Genomic DNA, 24,699 nt, shown 5'->3' with positions numbered 1-24,699 from the left:
AGGGCTATTGATGGGACCCACATTGCCCTAGTGCCACCCAAGAGGAGTTAACAGGTGTTTAGGGACTGAAAAAACTTCTTCTCAACCAATGTTCAGGTGGTATGTCTCACAGACATCTACATCACTCAAGTGACTGCCCGGTTCCCAGGGTCAGTGCATGATGCCTTCAAACTGTGGAACAGCAGCATCCCACATCTGATGGCACCACTGCAAAGGGATCATGCCTGACTCATCAGTAGGTATCATGTAATATGTGTGCCTTTGTATTCTGCACATCCTACACCACCTTCCAGATTTACCTACAGTTTTCAATATGCCTATTACCTCTGTGGACACAGGTGACTCTGGTTATTCCAACCTGCCCTGGCTACTGACACCTCTCAGGCATCCGACTATAGCAGCAGAAAACAGTTTCAATGAGGCCCATGGTAGGACCCGAGGAGTGATTGAAAGCACCTTTGGAGTGCTAAAAGCCAGATTCAGGTGCCTTCACCCTACTGGGGGGGCCCTACTGTACAGATCAGCGAAAGTGTGCCAGATCCTTGTAGCATGCTGCATGTTACACAATTTGGCTCTCAGGTGTCACATCCCATTACTGGATGCTGAGGTCAGTGCAGCTGTGCCAGTGGCTGATGAAAGGTACATGGGGAGTGATGAGGAGGGGGATGACGAGGATGCAGCTGAATCCCTAACAGAGCTGATACAACAATACTTCCACTGACATACAGGCAAGTGCTGCTACCAGGGTTGTGTGTTCAATGTGGGAATAGGGTGAAACTATTACTTTAGGTGTGGTGCTGTTAACTGTTTTGCAGAACTTGTAAATGATTGTTCCCCCTTCTGGCACTGTCACATGAATTGGTAGGTTAATGGTCTGCATGTTACATATGTTATGGTGGTATATTTTTTACTCATGGTAGATAAAGACGTAGAAAGAAACTGTGTTTATTTTTATAATACAAGTGCCAGGGCTGATGAGTGGGGTCATGGCGAGTGCGATCATCAGAGTACTTGGCCCACCTGTGGGGAGTCATTCTCCAGTATGATGGCCATGTGAAAAAGAAGTAATGACAGTGGACAGTCAACAGGGTGTTGCTGTGAAACACAAGGTGGTATGTTCTGAAGTTGCTCACTTCCTGGCGGTGATCTTGGTCTTGCCATTAGTGGAGTCTGGATATCTGGTTGGGCGTTCTCGCTTGCGTGGGGGATCCTCAGCTACAGGGGAAGGGGTGCTGGTGCCCTGCGTGTCCTGTGGCAGGACCTCCATTCCACTGGTTGCAGCTGACGTGGAGGGCTCAGATGTGATCTGGCTAATGGAAGGGGCCTGCTGGTGGGAGGTGGACTGATGCAGGATGAAGGTAAGTTCTGTTAGCACCCCTGCTATGGAGGCCATGGTGGCATTGTGGGTCTGTCACTGCTGCATGGCCTCCTGATCGTTCTCCCTCTGTAGCCTCTAGGTCTCCTGCAGGGTAGTGAGGATGTGGGCCATGGTGGCCTGGGTTTGGTGGTATGCACCCAGAACTAGGGTGAGGGGTCCCTGGCCAGTCTGATGTTGTTGCTGCCCCCTCCCTTGGACCACAGATCCTCTCCCACTAGCCCTAGCCCCCTGTGCCTGTTCCCCTGGCACAGTGTGCCCACTCCCAGTAGCACAAAGGCCTTCATTGTCTGGGGTGGGTGCCCTTGACTCGGGCCCCTGTACTGTGGGGCACACCCTTAATTGAGCGGTCCCTGAGGCGCAGGTTTGGGGAGGAGGGCCTAGCTGTGGTGTTGTAGCCACATGGGAGGGTGAGTCCAGGATGTCTAGGTTGGGGCTGCTGGAGGCGGACTGGCCAGTTGCCCCAGATGGCCCAGGCAATTCATCATCTTCCAGACATCCACTGGGGCCTTCATCCTAGGGAGGGCTGTCTGACCCTTGCATCCTCTGTTGGAAGGCAGTAGCAGGTTTAGCTGTGGATGGAAAGGGCGAGAGTTAGTACATAGAAATGTTGTTGTAGTGTCATGGTGTGCTGCTTGCAGTGGGTGGAATCGTTATTCAGGGATGGCAATGACATTTGCAGCAATGCTGACAACACATGGTGAATGGCCTTTGGGCCATGCTTGTCATATCAACTGTAGCTGTTGGATTGTTGTTTTTACATTGGTGTAATTGGCTTAGGTATTGAGATGGTGTTGGCTAGCAGTCTGGGTGGGCTGTGGGGTGATTGTTAATGCAGGTGCACCATTGTGAGGTGTGAGTGTGACTCAGATCCGGAATGCCTAGTGATGGATTGTGGGAGTGGTAGTTGAGGAGATAGTGACGGTGTGGTGTGCATTGTGTGGGGGTGGGGGGGTGGATGGTGGGAGAGGGGTGGTGTGCCATTCAGAGTAGGAAGGTGGGGTGATAGTGGGGGGTGTAATCTTGGGGTTTGTGATATGATGGGGAGTGGTAGGTGCTATGGATGGATGCAGGACTGGAATGGTTTGTGCTGGGGGGGGGGTTTCCTTACCAGTATCTATCCCTCCAATTATTACAGTCAGGCTCTCAGGATGCATGATGTCCAAGACCTTCTCCTCCCAAGTCAAGGGGAGGAGGTGGGGGTCCACCGCCAGTCTTGTTGAGGGTGATGTTTTGCCTGGACGCCATGGAAAGGACCTTCTCCCTGAGGTCGTTCCACCTCTTTCTGATGTCCTCCCTTGTGCGTGGGTAGCTGCCGACTGCGTTCACCCTGCCGATGATCATCTGCCATAGCTCGGTTTTCCTGGCCATTGATGTTTGCTGGACTTATGCGCCCATCAGTTGTGGCTCTACTCTGACGATCTCGTCCACCATGGCCCGCTACTCATTGTCGGTGACGCATGGTGGCATGTGGCGTGACATGTTGTGGGGGTGCGTGCACCATGTGAATTAAACGATCAATGTGCAGTGGTTTGTGGGTTGTGTATCTCTGAGTCGTGGTAGTATTCTCAGGGGCTTAAGGGGATGAGAGAGGGTGTGTTTTATGGTGCAGTGTACAGGTGTGTGTATGTGTTTCAGGTGTGGGGTATTCGAACTGTCCAATATGGTGTTGCCTTCTATTGGCGGTGATTTTCAAGCCCACCACAGTGATCACCACCAATGGTTTCCCGCCGTGCATATTCCCTTAAATTGACTCATAATATGACGGTCAGCATGGTGTCTGCGTGGCAGGCCCGGGAGACAGGCAGTCGCTCTTTCGCCATCGGTGGCATTGGCAGTGTTGGATTTCTGGCTGTGTTTCATCAGCTTGGTGTTTGTGACTTGTAATACGGCAGTCACTGTGTCACCAACACTGGCGGGATGGTGGCAGTATTTTCCATGGCGATCTTGCCCAAAGAAAACCAAACTCGTAATTAGGGCCTAAGTATCAGGGAGACATCGGCATAACATAATGATCTCCTTGAAGTCTAACTGGGTTTCGCAGTGTTGATTTATGTGTAGCAAATCTGAACAGCTCAAGATTGCTCAAGAAGATACCATGGAAGCTAATGTGCATCCTTATCTTACTTCAGATTTTAGAACAAAAATAGTTAGTAGTGGAATGAGCACCTGCACCTCCACATAACAGAAATACAAGAAGTGTAGTAGGAAGCATCAAACTCAAAACAATCAGTTCTCTTGGTGCTGGTTAAGTAACAAAGCCCTATTACCAGAGCTTATATCGCATTGATATACAAGAGACCAATATGAACTGTTGAACAACAAATACCCTCCATACACAAATAGGTTAATGATTTCCGAGTCACAAACAATCCCATTACAGTAAGGATGCGTTGAAGAGTTTGTGAGATTAAGAATCTTTTATTGACATTTCATATGGATCCTTAAAAGCCAATATGTGTTCCGTCACCAATGTGACTTTTTCAAGGCTAGTAGTATTGTGGTAAAGGCCACAATATGGACTTCAATATTCTGGGTCTCCTAGTGACGTCATGAGGTAACATATATCAAGCAAACTATCATCGCAATGAATAAGGTTATAAGTAGACATAACATTGTAACCCGTTCCAATGAAGGGAGAAAAGTTCCAGCAAAGCTCATCGAATATAGTGATAGTGAGAACCAGTAGGACAATTTGAGATTCACCCTTTAAGTAGTTGATAACCTTGTCACAAGTCAACGCTCTGAATGCCAAACCATGATAAGTTTGTACTCTGAAGTCCAGTGCCTTTACTGAGCAGCGTCCCTGCGAAAGTAGAGACAAGAGTTAAGAACATTTAATGATGGTTGGAGCCCAATATGTGTCCCATCCAGATCGAGTATCAGATAGATATTGGCATAACATAATGATCTCAGTGAAGTCTAACTGGGTTTCACAATTATGTGCAGCAGCTATCAACAGCTCGAGATTGCTCAAGGAGATATTTAAGTACCATGGGAGGTAATGTGCATCCTTATCTTGCTTCAGATTTTATTTGGATGTGTATTTGGGGCACTTAGCTCCAATCAATGTATCACTGTGGAGTTTACTTAGAATGAAAACTAATGAAAGTGGAACATTTTATGCATTCAACATTCTCCACAGGTAGAAACGATCAACGATGTTACAGGCTGTGGAGAAGGCTATGAATAGACAATTCAAGGGCAGGTGCCTCTATTCAAAGCCTTGCTAGCAGTAAGAGCTTGTGTCAACGCATTGTGCTTCATGTCTATCCTCTTCCAAAAGCTAGTGTGGGAGGAGTTTAAAACATCTCTAAGAATAATTCAATCATTATGTTTATCAAGCACAATCTTGGCACACGTTTTCTGGGAGGCAAGGCACTGGCATGATTCAAAAATTGACTGATTTTCAGTGACTTCCTATTTAAAAAAAATGTCTCAAGCAATATCACATTCAGATGGTATTTCGCCACATTGTAATATTGCACAGAATACTGTCACAAGCAGCCCACAATGAGAGATGCCTTTTTGATGTAGTCGAGCCCAGGCCATCAATGCCCTTCACAAACGATAACTTATGTTTAATAATGAGATAACAAACATATAGAGCAGTTAACAATCTGAATAGTTTTACTCGATTAGTTATACTAGGAACAAGCAATTGTAATACAATCCCTATCCCGGTGAAATGTTGAGAGCTGGGGACTTTTGAAATTAGCAACCAAAATGATTGTCACTATTCTTAATTTTTAGCATCATGCTATGAAAACACTTAGGATTAAAAGTACTGGTTTTGCATTTGATGAGATTTTATAGGGTCTAATATTCATACTTCTTCTTGCTGTATGGCTATGTAACAATACATTCTGGGGCAATTCACAACATACATCTGTTGCTTCTAAAATTACTGATTTGTTTACAGAATTAAAATCCTAGCCTGTACCATTCTCAAGCTAAAAATAAATTAAAGGGTAATGCCCATATAATAAGAGGCATAAAATATATTTCCACTTTGCGTTCTTTAATTAAGTGTTGTGTAGTTTAGGTTATTTTAGTTGTTCATAGCACACTAGAATGCAAGAAATTACCATAATAATCATTATTCATACAAATATCACACAAGAGATTAGCAAAATGCAAAATATCCCTATGAAGAAAAGCTATTAGTTTCAGCAATTAAATACAATGTGAATTAATTTAGTCTAGAATATGTTTTGAGTTGTACATTAGTATGTTTTAACAATGGTACAAATACAGTGTTCGGACTGATGATCACTTTTTTTCCCTTTTTTGTCGAAATCACTGGCATTTAGATCCACTGATGTTTAAAAAAAAAGTTTTCAGGCGTTCTCTTTCTTGAGTTTTGCCACCCTCTTCATTGGGAAGAATATAGGTGAAATAATGGAATCAATCCCTAAAGTATTTGGTAAAACACGATGATGCTGGTCTCAATAGAAAAATCTCAAAATGTTAACAGGGTGAGGGAAGATTGTCACAATCTGATTAGAATGGACATTGGAGAGGACAAATCCACACTGCAGAGAGCAATAGGTGGCACTACCCACCAAATGTAGGAACCAAGCTAATGTGTTCAAAATGCAAGGCCTTATCTTGGAAGAGGAGCATGTCATGCTTAGCAGACATGATGATTCTATGGAGAACGATGATGACCTTTTAGTAAACGTTCTAGAAATATCTTTGTTTCCCTGTAATTTTGTGGTTGAGGCCTCTCAACATCAATGGCACATGAAATTCACCCAAGAACCACCTGCATTTGAACGCCTTCTGTTAGCTATGTTTATTTCATTCTACATGAGATAAAAGGCTTAACAATATCTTAGAATTAGAATGAGCACGACCACCTGTAAGAGCCCATGTGGAGTCAATCGACTTTGAGATAAAAATTTACAACAAAAATACCTTCAGTGAAGGCTCTTTCAATCAGATATAACAGTGAAGCTAAGCAATTCATGTTTTGAAAAGAACTGTCTGATATACCATCTAGAAAACATAGAAGATCTGAGAATTTTAGCTATCCCTGATGGAAGCTGTGAGTCAGAATATAGTTAGAAAAAATATTGTCTGATAGAAATATTGCGTCTTAAACTAGGTTCCCTGTAAGCTGCTCACTCGGGCGACTGGCACTATGTGACCTTCACAGTGCAGGGGGTCTTAAGGAGCTCTCAAAACCAAGGGATGTCCTGCAGACTGGAGAACAACTCTTTACGAGCTGTTAATAAAGGTGAAGTGTGAAGGGATATTATAAACAAAAGAAACTCAGGTGAAATATTACTCATTTCACTGCCCAAGGCAAGTTGTCTATTATTATGCCACTGCCTTCTTACTCTGATTGGGTAAGGTGTGGCTCTCCCTGCCCCCACAGTTGGTAGATACTAAATGAAAACAGAGGAACACGGTGTTTCTGAAACTTCAACACAATTGCATAGTATTTATGCACCTTGCCAGTGTGAAAGCAAGGAACATGTTTGTCCAGGCAGTACTATATGTAAAATACAAACATAAGATATAAAAAGGTTGTGTCCATAAACTGGATGCATTAACAATGTGTACTATTAAACAGTTGTATACAGTGTTTACGTGCCTGGCTCTTGAATGAGCTTCCAAGAATGCAATCTGAATCTCTGCACTTTAGCATAAGAAAGCAATACCTTTACTAAAATAAGAAAGTGCAAATCCTCAACTACCTTCCTGGAAGAGACAGACAGGAATTCTACATTTGAAACAATGACTTTTGGAGTAAAGACGTGATTGAGCGAAGGGTTGTTAGGACGGAAGGCATGACTATTTCTTTTCCATCCTATTAGAAGACATATAACGTAAAGAGCGTGTACATTTATTTTAGTGTGTGGGTGTGATGGGAGGTCAGGGGCAAAGTGCCAGTTGTATTTCATTCGAAGTCTCTCTGTTACTAGGTGAGTACAATTCTTTTATTGAAACTTAGCCCATGTTTAAACAGAAAGATATTGACGTTTGAACTAATTCGGTTTTGCATAAACACAACAAGGTGCCAAGTGGAATTTAAGACAAAATACTATAATCTGTAAAATATGCATGTATGAGTTCTTTTTGCTTTACAGATCAGATGAAGATTTGCAAACGAATTCAAATGGAAGTGGAGTTCTTAGGTCCTCATTGTTGGCAGGATGCCATGTTTCCTATCCTGGGCTTTCATTTAATGCACTCTGGGGATTGTAGCCTTGTTTAGCTTCAAACTGACCACTGCACATGGGTTTGGATTACAGAGGTAGCCCCTGGAGGAGCTGACTTCCAAGGTCCCTCTTGATACACATTGAACAGGCATAAAAGCCACGGATTGAACCCTAATTGGCATTTTGTACATTTTATGCTATGTTGCCATATTTTAATTTTACAGAAAGTAATACCTGAGTTAGGCGGAACCGAGCCCTTTGTATAGCTAAGACTTTGAGATATTGGCCTTCTCTTGGGGCTTTTCAATAAATACGGCCTTGTGACTCTAAATATTGCCTTTGAACCCAGTTTTATCTTATTTGGGCAGATTATCTCTCCTCATCTAGACATGTTTTAAGGCATGGGCAAAGTGGGCAATAGCCTAGGCCTGCGCCTACCAAGGGTACCCAAGAAACAGCAAACCTTTACTCTATTTCACCTGTCTATATCTCTATCTCTTTCTTCCTCTTCAATGACTACCAATACCTTTTACTCCATCTTTCTCCATTGTTGACCATTGGGCAAATCATAGTTCAACTGTTTTTGTTGGACCATGTTTAACCATAATTCAACATTGTTTGGCACCATTCCAACTTGATGTAGCAGAAAATGAGCAACAAAATTGATTGATGTTCAAACAGTTTCCCCAATCAGTCTTGTTTGGGGCCCCCATAACCCTGAAGATGACCTTGTCCTCTACCACAATGTTCCAAATGCCTCCTTTCCAATGTCATCATAGGCCAAAAGCTGTCAGTCAAGTGAAAAACCCACTGCACTATTTAATCTCTCATCCTGTGGTATCTTGGTAAATGCTGGTGAGTTTCAGGGTGATTCTTGTGTAGTCTTCCCTGTTTTGGTATCCCAGGGCTACATAGGAACTTTGTACAGGATAACCCTGAAACTGTACGCTGTTCAGAATAGCTCTGGTAAAAGGGAGCATCTTAAAAGGGGTCAGATGCGATTTTGGTATATTGATAGTGACCTCAGGGAGTGCAGGAGGTTTTCCATAGTCTGGAGATGGGAGATGAATTCTTGGGGTAGCCTGCCTTTAACACCCAGTCATCAAGAAAGGGGTAGACTGGCACTCCTTATCTCCACAGCCACTGGCATCACCTTGGTGAACACACAAGGGGTGCTGGTAAGACCAAAATGGAGCACGGCAGATTGAAAGTGCTTGTGTCTCTCTGTGACCCGCAGGTATGGGGGCAGGTAAGACAGGAATGTGGAAGTATGCATCCTTCAAGTTCAACACTACCAACCACTCTCCCTGGTCCAGAGCAGACAGGACTTGAGCGAGCATGAGCATTTTGAATTTCTCCTTTTTCAGGAAGAACTTTTGAGGTTGCAAATCTAGGATACAATAAAGGCCTCTCTCCTTTCTTAGCACAAGAAAGTAGCATGAATAACAATCACAACCTACTTCTGATGCAGGCACCTTCTCTAAGGTTCCCTTGGCCAAGAGATCCTGCACTTCTTAGTGGAGTAATGAGATGTGGTCCTCCCCTCAGCAGATTGTATGTGTGTGGGTAGCATCAATCCACCAATCAGTGTATTTGTAGAGTGCACTACTACCCGTGAGGGTCTCAAGGCGCGGGGGGGTGCTGTTACTGCTCAAATAGCCAGGTTTTAAACCGCTTCCTGAAAGTCAGCAGGTCTTTGGTCTGTCGTAGGGGCAAGGGAAGGGTGTTCCAGGTCTTGGCAGTGAAGTGGGAGAAGGATCTGCCTCTGGTAGTCAATCTTCGGATGCGGGGGACGGTGGCGAGGTCAGCTGAGCGGAGTTGGCAGGACGGGGTGTATAAGGTGAGTCGTCCGTTGAGGTAGGCTGGACCGGTGTTGTGGAGCGCCTTGTGTGCGTGGGTGAGGAGCTTGAAGGTTATCCTTTTATTGATGGGGAGCCAGTGTAGGTCTCTCAGAAAGGGAGTGATGTGGCTGTGGCGGTGAGCATCGAGGATCAGGCATGCGGAGGCGTTTTGTATGCATTGCAGTAGTTTGAGGAGTTTGGCCTGCGTAGAGGGTGTTTCCGTAGTCAAGTTTGCTGCTGACAAGGGCTTAGGTGACTGTTCTTCTTGTATCTGTGGGGATCAATCTGTAGATCTTGTGGAGCATGCAGAGGGTGTTGAAGCAGGATGAGGAGACGGCGCTGCCTTGCGGCTGCTCCCAAAGCAGTCGGCCACCAGGAGTTGTCCCAGGCTGAGGGGTTGGCATCGAAGATGAGGACCTCTGTCTTATCTGAATTCAACTTCAGTCTGCTGTTCCTCATCCATTCGGTGATGGCCTTCATTCCTTCATGGAGGTTGGATTTGGCGGTGAGGGGGTCCTTGGTGAGGGAGAGGATCAGTTGGGTGTCGTCGGCGAAGGAGATAATGTTGAGGTTGTGTAGCCAGGGGACGCAGGCAAGCGGGGCCATGTAGATGTTCAAAAGTGTAGGGCTGAGGGACGAAACTTGGGGAACACCGCAGATGATCTTGGAGGCTGATGAGCGGAAAGGTGGGAGGCGGAAGCTCTGGGTTCTGCCGGAGAGGAAGGAGGTGGTCCACTCCAGAACTTTGGCCCGGATCCCTGCGTTGGGGAGGCGTGTGCGTAGGATGCGGTGGCAGACGGTGTTGAAGGCGGCCAAGAGGTCCAGGAGGATGAGGGCCGTGGTTTTGCCGTTGTCAAGAAGGGCCCTGATGTCGTAGGTGGCGGCGATGAGGGCGGTTTCAGTACTATTATTGCTGCGGAACCCTGAATGGGATGGGTCCAGGATGTTGCTTTCTTCGAGGTAGTTGGTCAGTTGTCTGTTCATGATCTTCTCGAAACCTTGGCTGGGAATGGGAGCAGGGAGATGGGACGGAAGTTCTTGAGGTCTCTCGGGTCCGCCATGGGTTTCTTGAGTAGGGGTTTGATCTCAGCATGCTTCCAGCTCTCGGGGTAGGTCGTGGTCTCGAAGGAGATGTTGATGACTTTGCGGAGGTGGGGTGCGATGGTGGAGCTTGCTTTGTTAAAGATGTGGCAGAGTTTTTCCTTTCCCCATGAATGTTTGGAGTGGATTCCTACTCCATGATTGTGGTGAGGACTACAATCGTGGAGCAGGACTCCACCAGCAGAGCAACCAGGGATTTTATTTTTGCAGTGGGAGTGATGACTTGACCAAGGGTTGCTCCCCTAGGGAACAATAACTATGTCCATGTTTTGCCCCCCCCGGGGGCAGATCAGCTGTGTTTGTTTTGGCCAGTCTGCCACTGAGGGGGGTTGAAACCCACTAGACCAACTAGAATTGCTTCAGGCATTATTTTTTAGGGGAGCAACCCTTTAGGCAAGGGTCATCCCTTGGAGGCAATATTTGATCCATGTTTCAGCCCCCTGGGGGTAAACTGGCTGTTTTTTGGGACAATCTGCCCCATGGGGGGGAGGGGATCAAAAGACACTAGACCACCAGGTCTGCATTAGTTTTTTTAGGGGAGCAACCCCTTAGGCAATGGTCGCTCCCTTAGGGGCAGCAATTTAGCCATTTTGTGGCTGATCTGCCCCCCCTAGAGGTCAAAACCCACTGGACCACCAGGGATTTATGTCTGCATTATATTATTTTAAGATGTTGCAGTGTGTAGAGTGAACACTGAAAACCTTTGCCTATACATTTCTTTCAGTTGTTTATGGACGATGTATTTTTGGATGAGATTGTTAAGCAGACTAATTTGCATCCTGAACAGTATTTGAGACACAAAAGTACCAGACCTAAGCCCCACTCTAGAGCTAGCCGGTGGACTCTCACAAATCTGGATGAGTTGAAAAAGTTCTTGGGTTTAGCTTATTTGATGGGCTTGATAAGAAAGCCGTCGCTGTCTTCATATTGGTCTACTAGTCCGTTAATGGTGATGGCTATATTTCCTGCAACCATGAGTTGTGATCATTATTTGCTCTTGCTTCAGATGCTGCATTTTGTTGGTAATGTTTTAACGTTGCCACAAGATCACCCTGATTGTGACTGTCTTTTTAAGATTCGGCCTGTCCTTGATCACTGTAGGAGGCTGGCCTGGCTTGTAGTGGGTACCAAGGGGTACTTACACTTTGCACCAGGTCCAGGTATCCCTTATTAGTGTAGAGGGGTGTCTAGCAGCTTAGGCTGATAGAAAAGGTAGCTTAGCAGAGCAGCTTAGGCTGAACTAGGAGACGTGTGAAGCTCCTACTATACCACTGATGTCATATGCACAATATCATAAGAAAACGCAATACACAGATATACTAAAAATAAAGGTACTTTATTTTTATGACAATATGCCAAAAGTATCTCAGTGAGTACCCTCAGTATGAGGATAGCAAATATACACAAGATATATGTACACAATACCAAAATTATGCAGTAATAGCAATAGAAAGCAATGCAAGCAATGTACAGTCACAATAGATTGCAATGAGGGCACATAGGGATAGGGGCAACACAAACCATATACTCTAGAAGTGGAATGCGAACCACGAATGGCCCCCAACCTATGTGACCTTGTAGAGGGTCGCTGGGACTGTAAGAAAACAGTGAGGGTTAGAAAAATAGCCCACCCCAAGACCATGAAAAGTGGGTGCAAAGTGCACCTAAGTTCCCCAGAGAGCACAGAAGTCGTGATAGGGGAATTCTGCAAGGAAGACCAACACCAGCAATGCAACAACGATGGATTTCCAGACGAGAGTACCTGTAGAACAAGGGGACCAAGTACAAGAGTCACACTCAAGTCGTGAGTGGGCAGATGCCCACGAAATGCCAGCTGAGGGTGCAAAGAAGCTGCCACTGGATGATAGAAGCTGTGGATTCTGCAAGAACGAAGAGGACTAGGAACTTCCCCTTTTGGAGGATGGATGTCCCACATCGTGAAGAAGCTTGCAGAGGTGTTTCCGTGCAGAAAGACCGCAAACAAGCCTTGCTAGCTGCAAGGGTCGCGGTTAGGGTTTTTGGATGCTGCTGTGGCCCAGGAGGGACCAGGATGTCGCCAATTGCGTGAGGAGACAGAGGGGGAGTCCACAAGACAAAGAGCCCACTCCGAAGCCAGCAGCACCCACAGAAGTGCCGGAACAGGTACTATAAAGAAGAGTGAACCGGAGCTCACCCGAAGTCACAGAGGAAGGTCCCACGACGCCGGAGGACAACTCAGGAGGTCGTGCACTGCAGGTTAGAGTGTCGGGGACCCAGGCTTGGCTGTGCACAAAGGAAATCCTGGAAGAGTGCACAGGAGCCGGAGCAGCTGCAAATCACGCGGTACCCAGCAATGCAGTCTAGCGCGGGGAGGCAAGGACTAACCTCCACCAAACTTGGACTGAAGAGTCACTGGACTGTGGGAGTCACTTGGACAGAGTTTCTGAGCTCAAGGGACCTCGCTCGTTGTGCTGAGAGGGGACCCAGAGGACCGGTGATGCAGTCTTTTGGTGCCTGCGGTTGCAGGGGGAAGATTCCGTCGACCCACGGGAAATTTCTTCGGAGCTTCTAGTGCAGAGAGGAGGCAGAATACCCCCACAGCATGCACCACCAGGAAAACAGTTGAGAAGGCGGCCGGATCAGCATTACAAGGTCGCAGTAGTCGTCTTTGCTACTTTGTTGCAGTTTTGCAGGCTTCCAGAGCAGTCAGCGGTCGATTCCTTGGCAGAAGGTGAAGAGAGAGATGCAGAGGAACTCTGATGAGCTCTTGCATTCGTTATCTAAAGAATTCCTCAAAGCAGAGACCCTAAATAGCCAGAAAAGGAGGTTTGGCTACCTAGGAGAGAGGATAGGCTAGCAACACCTGGAGAAGCCTATCAGAAGGAGTTTCTGATGTCACCTGCTGGAACTGGCCACTCCTAGCAGTCCTGTGTGCCAGCAGCACCTCTGTTTCCAAGATGGCAGAGGTCTGGAGCACACTGGAGGAGCTCTGGGCACCTCCCAGGGGAGGTGCAGGTCAGGGGAGTGGTCACTCCCCTTTCCTATGTCCAGTTTTGTGCCAGAACAGGGCTGGGGGATCCCTGAACCGGTGTAGACTGGCTTATGCAGAAATGGGCACCATCTGTGCCCATGAAAGCATTTCCAGAGGCTTGGGGAGGCTACTCCTCCCCAGCCCTGACACTTTTTTCCAAAGGGAGAGGGTGTAACACCCTCTCTCTGAGGAAGTCCTTTGTTCTGCCTTCCTGGGCCAAGCCTGGCTGGACCCCAGGAGGGCAGAAACCTGTCTGAGGGGTTGGCAGCAGCAGCAGCTGCAGTGAAACCCCGGGAAAGGTAGTTTGGCAGTGCCCGGGTCTGTGCTAGAGACTCGGGGAATCATGTTACATGACCATGTTCGGAGTTACCATTGTGACGCTATACATATGTCGTGACATATGTATAGAGCACGCGTGGAATGGTGTCCCCGCACTCACAAAGTCCGGGGAATTTGCCCTGAACAATGTGGGAGCACCTTGGCTAGTGCCAGGGTGCCCACACACTAAGTAACTTAGCACCCAACCTTTACCAGGTAAAGGTTAGACATATAGGTGACTTATAAGTTACTTAAGTGCAGTGGTAAATGGCTGTGAAATAACGTGGACGTTATTTCACTCAGGCTGCAATGGCAGGCCTGTGTAAGAATTGTCAGAGCTCCCTATGGGTGGCAAAAGAAATGCTGCAGCCCATAGGGATCTCCTGGAACCCCAATACCCTGGGTACCTCAGTACCATATACTAGGGAATTATAAGGGTGTTCCAGTATGCCAATGTAAATTGGTGAAATTGGTCACTAGCCTGTTAGTGACAATTTGGAAAGAAATGAGAGAGCATAACCACTGAGGTTCTGGATAGCAGAGCCTCAGTGAGACAGTTAGTCATAACACAGGTAACACATACAGGGCACACTGATGAGCACTGGGGCCCTGGCTGGCAGGGTCCCAGTGACACATACAACTAAAACAACATATATACAGTGAAATATGGGGGTAACATGCCAGGCAAGATGGTACTTTCCTACAATCACTTTGTAGATCATTTTTCAAAGACCTATGTTCTAGGGAAAAAAATAGCTGTGGATGAGTCTTTGGTCCTGTTCAAGGATGTAGGAAGCTGTCTCTCTATATGTTGTACTAAAAAGAAGGACACCATGCAGAGAGTCCAGTGGATCCCCAATTGGTTTGTAGAGGCAAAAGTAAATAGGACTTATGCTCTCTTTTGTGGTAGTGTGGGTGAGCAGTTAGGCTTATCAGAGGTGGTGCTAAGCATTTGTTGTACTGACTGAGTAAATATATATAAGAATAAATATATATTACAAACCCAAGAACTTCTTAATCAGGTAAGTAGACTTTTAAGCATAAATACTTTGCAGTCTCAGAAATCAACACAGTGCAATTTACAGAGTTCTCTCAATCTATTCTTATAGAGGAAAAAAAATGTTCAGCAAAAAAAGGGTTATCAATGATTTACGAGGTTGAGCTAAGGGAGCAAAGGTAAGTCCTGGGGACTGATGAAAACCACACCAACAGGTCACACCGGGCAGCACTAGGGCTGCCGGGTGCAGGGGTGTGGTGAGGCCTTGGGTGCCCAATGGTTATCTGTGGGAGTTGGACCTTGTGAGAAACAGACTGCAGGCTCTGGCTAGGAAGCCAGTCAGGGACAACAAGCAGGTAGTAGACTTGGGGTGCTTGGGGACATAGGTTTACATTTGGTTCTTTTCTCCAGAGCCCAGGGGTGACAGAGACAGGGGTGACCTTTGATGTTAGGTTTTCTCATCCAGGAGCACTCGCAGTCAGGTGGTTCGGAGTGTGGAGGTGCAGACGTCATCTGGGAATCTGTCAGGGGTGGACCCAGGGTGGACTCGAGCTCTTAGGAGCCGGGGGACAATGTTGGCACCAGTGACCCACCTAGGATAGAGTCAGGGGCTATGGATGCAGTGGTTGCTGGAGGTGTCAGGTTTTCTCTCACCACAAAGCTGCGGAATAGGGGGCTTGTTTGTGTTTGCAGGTGCTTCATGTGTCTTGGGTGAGTCCAAGATGGGTGAGACCACACCGGACTCAGTGTCTGGGCAGCTGGGGAAACACATCAGCACTATTGGTTGGCTTAACCTCGGGTCGTGGATGCTGGGTGGAGTGGTCACTTCAGGTGTCAGGCCTTTGGGGTTCCAGCAGCTGCAGAGTCTTTTCCTTATTGTTTATGGTTGCGGAGCAGGTCTGCTGCTCATGGGAGACTTGAGTATTATTGAAGGCTGAATGAGTTGGCTTCTTGGGAAGAGTCCTTTGTGGTCAGCAGGCAGTCCGGGGTGGTCACCAGCTTCTTCTTTTCCTCTTCTGTAGGTGCAATTCTTCTTTGTCCGCGTCTTCTTAGGTCTTCAGGATCTGAGTTCTAGAGTTCAGGGGTACCACCTAAATACTCTATTTAGGGGTGTTACAGGGAGTGCCAGGTGGTAGCCAATGTGGTGTCCACCTTTAGGGTGACTACACCCTTTCTATGACCACTTACGCTGGGAAGTGGGTATAACCATAACCCTAATAGCCTAATTCCTTCAAAACAATATGGAGGAATTTGAAAAGTAGTGTCCACTTCAGCTCGTCCACCTTAGCGGTGGGACTTCAATGAAGTGGGCATACCTCTTAATCTTCCTAGTTTTCCTGCCTCTGCCGCCAAAAGTGGAACCAGGACAGGGGGGTTTGGTTATCTCTACCATTTGGAGAGACCTGGGTCGCATTACAAAGGTGGCTAGGCCTTTGAACTCACCGCCCTGGAATGTCCATCCTGTCTGGGTGAGGTGATAACACCCCCGCCTAGTGCAGATTTTTATCTCTGGCCCTCGAGAGCGCTGGCTTTCACCTTGGGGTGCCAGAAACGCGTCTGTGGTGGCTGAACTGGTCAGGATAAGTCAGTCGGTACACTAGTACCTGGTAGGTTTTCAGGGGACACCTCTAAGGTGCCCTCTATGAGCATTTATTAATACATTCATCACTGGATTCAGTAAGGGTTTATTATTCTGAGATGTTTGACACCAAACATCCCACGGTTCAGAGAAGCCATCATGTAGTTGGGTAACTTGTAATGACCAGGGTCCAGCACATGCATTTAAAATGGCTTCCCTGTTCACTTAATATGTCTCAGAATCAACAGAGACATATCAGGGACATATCTGCTCATGCATATCTGTCCTCACATGTGCCCTGATGTTCCCCTGCTTTAGGTGTAACTTATACTTGTCAAATGCAGTGATAGGGGACCTGACACACACAGGTGTGAGACAGGTCATGTTTTGTGGGTTTGGGGAGGGGTCCTTGGGGGTGGCACAACTAGTGCTGCAGCCCTCTGAGACCTTCTTTTGTACCTCAGGCCCTAGGTACCAGGAGTACCATTTAGTAGGGACTTACAGTGGGTGCTAAAGTGTGTGGCAGTTGTGCAAAATAACTGTTAGGATTTACACTCATACACGCATGCTTCTTGTTGCTCCCTCACAAAATAAATCAGCATGTATGAAATAAGATGAAACATGTCATGAATGTGTTTACAGCACAGCACTTCCCTGTAACTTATGAGGAAAATTATCTTCCATTTGAAGATCGAATATTACATTGCATGTTTCTTTATATTGATAAAAGCAAGTGTTGTCCATTTGTGAACTGTGTGCCAAACGGTTTATGGAGACGTTGAATTCCTTTATATGAATCATCAGAAGTGTTTGATGACTCATCACCAGCATGAGTCTGATGACTCATCACCAGCACACCAGTCTATAAATAGAACTGCCTAAGTGTTTCCTTTGCTTGGCTTTGAGTCTTCCTTCGCTCACAGGTGTTCCCTGTTCAGCTAGAGTTCTGTGATTCTTTCAGGAGTCGTCTTTTTATTGCGAGGCTTCATCGGAGCTTCCCTCTCTGGAGCGCATTACTTTCGCAGCGGCTGGAGAATTTACGAGTAGTATTCCTCAAATAATCAAAACATTCCAGGAGAAGTCGATTCATGAGTAATTCCGCTCTCCTCTCCCTGTTTTCAACCTTCTTGAGGTTAGTGACCTTTTAATGCATTATGAAAGACATTCGTCGATGCTGAGAAACCCGTGATACAAGACTATTTTCCAAAGACAGCTTGAGAAGTATTTTTAAAAGCAGCTTTGAAGTTAAGTGTTGTGAACTCCTGAAAGCATCGCTTGATATCTATGCAAACGTAAACCTTTATTCTGATTGTTTTGGAGCGAGTCTATTGTGTGAAAACGAATAACAAAAGACAAATTTATAAGTTTGATTTTATAACAATTTTGTTGTGAGTTACAAAAGCGTTCTTAATAGTTGAGCAATCGAGCGCTAATAATTATTGTGACTTTGCTGAAGGACTTGGTGATTAACCAATTGAATGATGATAATTATTGTTATTTTGCTAAAAGACTCAGGGGGTCATTCTAACCCTGGCGGTCCGCGGCCGCCAGGACTAAAATGACGGAAGCACCGCCAACAGGCTGGCGGTGCTTCCCTGCCCATTCCGACTGCGGCTGTAAAGTGGTCGGAAAACCGGGTCCGGCGGTTTCCCGCCGGATTAGCCCCGGCTGGGCTAATCCTCCATGCCTCCATGCAAGCAGCGCCGCCATGGGGATTCCGACCCCCTTCCCGCCAGCCTGTTTCTGGCGGTTTTCACCGCCAGAAACAGGATGGCGGGAACTGGTGTCCTGGGGCCCCCTAACAGGGCCCCAGTATGCTTTTCACTGTCTGCTTAGCAGACAGTGAAAAGCGCGACGGGTGCAACTGCACCCGTCGCACACCTGCAACACGGCCGGCTCCATTCGGAGCCGGCTTCTGTGTTGCAGGCCCTTTCCCGCTGGGCCGGCGGGCGCTCCCTTGGCGGGCGCCCGCCGGCCCAGCGGGAAAGTCAGAATGGCCCCCGCGGTCTTTTGACCGCGGAGCGGCCAATTGGCGGTTCCCGCTTGGCGGGCGGCAACCGCCGCCCACCAAACTTGGAATCAGGGCCTCTGTGATATTTGTAGTTCTTTTGTTTTTGATTTGTTTTTGGTCTTAGAATTCCTGCACCAAGCCCTGAGGTAACTTTCTTAGAACGAACAGTGACTCACCTTCGTGAACCCGTGTTTTGTTTCTCTTCCCTTCCCCAATCCCTGCTCCCTATCCCTTTCCCCCAGAGCCTATTCGCTCATTCCCTGTTCATCTCAGATTCAAGAGAATAGTGTTTAGGGGTGAGGGTTTTATTTTCTTTGCTCCCGCAGAACCTGGAATTCAGGTGAGTGGACACAGTCTTGTCAACAGCTGAGATCTGGCACTGTCGACCTGGTTAACAGGGACCCAGTGCAGAGTTGAAGCCCTATCAGAAACCAGGCAAAAGGTGGGGTCTAACCATGCCAAATAGGGTGCTTTCCTACAAATGGCCTTTTGGCTTTTAGGCAGTACTTTCCTAGCAAGAGGGCACTGTTAGACCTGTCAGCCTTAGGGTGGTCATCCCCCAACTTTTGCCTGCCTCCCTCCACTTTTCTGACACTGTTTTTGCTGGTTTTAAGACTCTGCAGTTTTTACCACTGCTAACCAGTGCTAAAGTGAATAAGCTCTCTCCCTTAAACATGTCAACACTGGTTCATACTCAATTGGCATACTTGATTTACTTGTAAGTCCCTAGTAAAGTGCACTACATGTGCCCAGGGCATGTACATTAAATGCTACTAGTAGGCCTGCAGCAGCGATTGTGCCACCCACATAAGTTGCCCCATAACCATGTCTCAGGCCTGCCATTGCAAGCCCTGTGTGTGTAGTCTCTCTGCCACTTTAACTTGGCCTTTAAAATTCCTTGCCAAGTCTTAAAACTCCCCTTTTGCTACAATTAAGTCACCCTTAAGGTAGGCCCTAGGTAACCCATGGGGCAGGGTGATCCGTAGGTAAAAGGCAGGACATGACTTATGTGTTTTATATGTCCTGGCAGTGAAAAATTCATAAATTTGTTTTCCACTACTGTGAGGCCTGCTCCTTTCATAGACTAGCATTGGGACTGCCCGCACATACTTTTGACTGGTAGATTCTGATCTGGAAGGAGCAAGCAGGTCATATTTAGTATGGCCCGAATGATAAAAGAAAATCCTGCTCATTGGTGAGGTTGGATTTAATATTATTATTTTAGAAATCCCACTTTTAGAAAGTGGGAATTTCTTTGCGCTTACTGCCATCTATGCCTTAAAGACTGTCTCCAGTCCATGTCTGATCTGTGCTGGTTGACAGCTCCCAAGGGTGGAGGGCCTCCAACTTACATTTCAAAGGCAGTGGCCTGCCCTCACACAAAGGACTGATAACCCCCCACGGGGACCCAGGCAGACAGGACTGGGCTGAAAGGGGAACATATGCACTTCACAATCACTCTTTGAAGTCTCCCCCACTTCAAAGGCATTTTCGGTATATAAACTGGGTGTCTGACCCCACCAAATCAGACACTTCTGGACCTACACCTGCACTCTGTGAGAGGAACTACCTGGCTGCCCAAAGGACTCATCTAGACTGCTTTGCTGTGAAGGACTGCTGCCCTGCTTGTTGCCCTGCTGGCATCTGACTCTGATGAAATGACTCTGCCTTCCTCCTGAAGTGCTCTCCAAGGGCTTGGATTGAGCTTGCCTCCTGTTCCTGAAGTCTCAGGTCCAACAAAGACTTCACCTCTTCAAGAAACTCCTTGTGCATTGAAAATCAATGCAACGCCTTTAAAAATCGACACAAAGCCTGCATTGCAGCTGAGAAATCATTGCATAGCTGACCGGAACAATGCAGCACCAACTTCCCAAATGGAAATTCGATGCAGCACCTGCCTTGCAATGGAAAATTGGATGCATCGCCTACTGGATCGACACAGCGCCTGCTCCTTCTTCCCGCACGTCAAGGATTTTCAATGCATCATCCCTGGGTTTCAAAATATCCCCGCATTGCAGTGAGGACCCAAGACTGCATTCCGAAAAATTATGCAAACCCTTGATGCTTGGAAAGAAACTACACATCGTCTGTGCCTCGCCTGAAGATCCGACGCATCACCCTATTTTTCCTGTGCGGTCTCTATGCATCATTAATTTTGGCGCATCCCAGGTACTGTGTGTAAGAAAGAAACAAATGTTAATTTCTAAGGATTGAGACTCTTTTAAAGCTTTTGAAAGTGATATTTCAACTTGTGCTTATTGGATTTTTGTTGTTTTGACCTTATTTCATTCAGATAAATATTATATTTTTCTAAACCTGTGCAGTGTATTTTTGTGGTATTTTCACTGTGTTACTGTGTGATGTATTGCACAAATACTTTACACATTGCCTTCTAAGTTAAGCCTGACTTCTCAGTGGCGAGGTACCAGAGATTGGGCACAGGATAATTTAGATTGTGTGTGACTTACCTTGACTAGGATTGTGGTCCCTATGTGGACAAGGGTGTATACCTCTGCCAACTAGAGACCCCATTTCTAACAGGCATGTTATGGAATTAAGATGTATTTGGTGTCTGAGAGTAAGACTTGATATGTCTATAATTTCAGGGTGTACATTAGTAGGGAACTTGGTAGAGGACTTTTTAACAAAGGTTACCATTTCTACCTAGACACCTTCTACACTGGTGTGCAATTCTTCAGGGAATTGATCAATTGTTTGTGGCACCATCGGCTTTAACCATAAAGGTTACAGAAAAGAGTTTGTTTGTGAAAAACGTGCGAGGGGACAGTGCAGTGCCTTGCGTAGTGATGAACTGCTACCTGTAAATTTGCAGACAGGAGGGATGTCTATGTGCTGACTACCATCCATGATGAAAGTACTTCACATGTGACTGTTTGGGGTCAGGTTACTGAAGTTGGCAAACGTGTGCATTTTAGACTATAATAAGCACATGGGTGGTGTTGAAAGAGTAGATCAGAGGTTGGAACCTTGCACTGCTGTTCATAAGGGTTCTTACATTTGGTATAAGAAGTTGGCTATCCATTTGTTCCACTTAGCAACTTTTAATTATTTTGTTGTATTCAAGGATTGTTATCCATAGTCAAAGATTACATTTGTTCGGTTTCAGGAGTCTGTGGTAGGCAGCCTTGTCGTAGTGGAACAGGCAAGTGTTCCTAGATTCGGAGTGGTGAAGGATTGTCTAGACTGAAAGATCGTCACTTTGCTGATCAAAAAGACTTTCCCAGTAGGAAATGTAGAGTCTGTATGAAAAGAAGTGTGGGGAAGGAGAGTCATATGTACTGCCCCGACTGTCCTTCTAAACCTCGGCTATGTGTGCCTGCATGTTTTAGATTGTACCACACGGAAAATAGTTTTTGGGAGCAACTGTTTGAGTAAAATTGAACTCTATGGTCTGTATTGTTTTACATTTTTTGTTCAGTTTCACATTTGGCATTACTGTGATGAATTTAGTCAGAGCTTTTGTGTTTGAAGTTTTATATTTACTTACAATTACTTTGTGTTTTTTTTTTTGTTAAAAGGTTATGGCGCTGTGCGTGGACTGGTGCTTGGCTGACAGTGTGCGTAGACTGGCAATTGGCTGGAGGTGTGCGTGGACTGGCACTTGGCTGCCAGTGTGTTTGAGCTGGAGCTTGCTGGTGGTGTGTCTGAGCTGGCAGTTGGCTTGGTTGTGGTTGCTGCATCAGGCAAGGCAAATGGGCGTATGAAAGTGATTGGCCCTTGAATGCCACTGTCTGTTGATGTGAGTGTTGTAGTGTGCTGGGCCCACGGCTGAAGATGTGAATGGTCTTGTGTGTCTCGTATATGAAAGGTGTGTGAATGGACTGTAAAGTGATTGGTACCTTGACACTGTTTTAGTTGGTTCATTGGTTCAGTTTCTTGACCTATCAATTATTAATAGTGCATTTCATTTTTGTGAAATCTCTTGTTAATAAATTGTTACATATTGAGCCATCACTCACCCTCATGCCAAATTCAGCCAGTATGTGTGTGTACGAAGAAAGAGAGTGAGAAAACAGAGCTTGCTCACTTTCCCAAATTACTATCAACACCCACAAGAAGTGAGCACACTACCAAGACTCTTACTTCTGAGATGTTCTCAACACTTAAATTATGAAAATCACAGTTTTTAACCTTTTTCCCAGGTAACCACGATTAAAAGCACACGATATAGGTGGGTAAGCACAAGACAATTTTGTTGCACTTCTCCTCTCAGTTGGGAATTCAACTCACGAAAATAACCCGCTCCTCTGTAATCAGGTGTCCAAGCTCACTTCTGACATGCTAGGTGTCTGATGAATGATGACGCATGCCACCAACTAGGTTGGTGGGTGCGAGGCCTTTTTACCAAATCCTAAGGGCATTTTTTCACAATTTGAATGTGTGGCACATCACAGAATTAAGAGACTTGGTAAAATGTGTTTTTAAACATATTTTGAGGTTTGCAAAGGATTCTGGGTGACAGAACCTGATGAGAGGCACACATGTCACACTATACTGGATATAAAAAATGTACAGGTCTACAGAATTGCAGGTTTCCCAGGTGCCGGCTGAGCTAGATCCCAAAATCAACACCTAGCCATTACAGAAATGTGAGGAAAATTTGTTTTCAAGGCAAATTTTGAGGTTTTGATTCTGGGTAAACATTATGGTGAGAGCCATACAAGTCACCCCATCCTGGATTCCACTTGGTGTCTAGCTTTCAAAAATGTACAGGTTTGCTATGGTTCCCTAAGTGCTGGCTGAGCTATAGGCCAAAATTCACAGCTAGGCCCATTGCAAAAAAATGGTCAGTTCTCAGTGGACAAATGTGATGTGTCCATGTTGCGTTTTTAGTCATTTCCTGTTACGTGCACTAGGCCTACCCACACTAGTAGGGGACCATTTTTATCAGGAGGCTTGGGGGAATACAGAGTAATAGAACAATTGTTATTACCAATTGTCTTTCTCTACAGTTGTGCCTTCCTGATGTAAAACAGTATGTAAGAAAGAAGACAGTTTGAGAAATGCCCTCTAATTCACATGCTACTATGGGTACTCACAAATTCCGAGATGTTCATATAGCCACTGCTTCTAAACTCCAGGTCTTGTGCCCATTTCAGAAATACATTGGTCTCCTTGATACCTACTTTTCACTCTTCATTTTAACAAATGAGTTGCTGTATACCCGGTACACAATGAAAAACCATTGTAAGGTGCAGCTCAGTTATTGGCTCTGGGTACCTTGGGTTCTTGGTGAACCTACAAGCCCTATATATCCTCACAACCAGAAGGGTCTATAGATGTAACGGTATATTGCTTTTGAAAATCTGCCATACTTCAAAGAAATTAGGGATGGCAATGTAGACACAAACAGCTGTTTTTTCTCCTCTTTTTCAATATGTTTTTATTCCAAGTGTTACTTTCAATAGGAAAACCTTGAAGGATCTACAGAACAGACCCCTTGATGAATTCAGAATTTTGCCTGTTTTCTAGAAGTTTATAGCTTTACAGAATCCGCCATTGGTTTCACACCCATTTCCTCTTCAAACTGGAAGGAGATAAAAAGCTAAAAAAATAGGAAAACTGGGCTATGTCAGGGTGTTGGAAAAAAGGACGCAAATTTGGAGAGGATAGTTTATGTGGACAAAAAGCTATGGTTCTTTGCTCCCGCAGAACCTGGAATTCAGGTGAGTGGACACAGTCTTGTCAACAGCTGAGATCTGGCACTGTCGACCTGGTTAACAGGGACCCAGTGCAGAGTTGAAGCCCTATCAGAAACCAGGCAAAAGGTGGGGTCTAACCATGCCAAATAGGGTGCTTTCCTACAAATGGCCTTTTGGCTTTTAGGCAGTACTTTCCTAGCAAGAGGGCACTGTTAGACCTGTCAGCCTTAGGGTGGTCATCCCCCAACTTTTGCCTGCCTCCCTCCACTTTTCTGACACTGTTTTTGCTGGTTTTAAGACTCTGCAGTTTTTACCACTGCTAACCAGTGCTAAAGTGAATAAGCTCTCTCCCTTAAACATGTCAACACTGGTTCATACTCAATTGGCATACTTGATTTACTTGTAAGTCCCTAGTAAAGTGCACTACATGTGCCCAGGGCATGTACATTAAATGCTACTAGTAGGCCTGCAGCAGCGATTGTGCCACCCACATAAGTTGCCCCATAACCATGTCTCAGGCCTGCCATTGCAAGCCCTGTGTGTGTAGTCTCTCTGCCACTTTAACTTGGCCTTTAAAATTCCTTGCCAAGACTTAAAACTCCCCTTTTGCTACAATTAAGTCACCCTTAAGGTA

The sequence above is a fragment of the Pleurodeles waltl genome, chromosome 1_2 (assembly GCF_031143425.1).
Source record: "Pleurodeles waltl isolate 20211129_DDA chromosome 1_2, aPleWal1.hap1.20221129, whole genome shotgun sequence".
Classification (NCBI taxonomy): Eukaryota; Metazoa; Chordata; class Amphibia; order Caudata; family Salamandridae; genus Pleurodeles; species Pleurodeles waltl.
The sequence above is the reverse complement of the archived record's forward strand: the minus strand, read 5'-3'. Positions refer to the sequence as shown.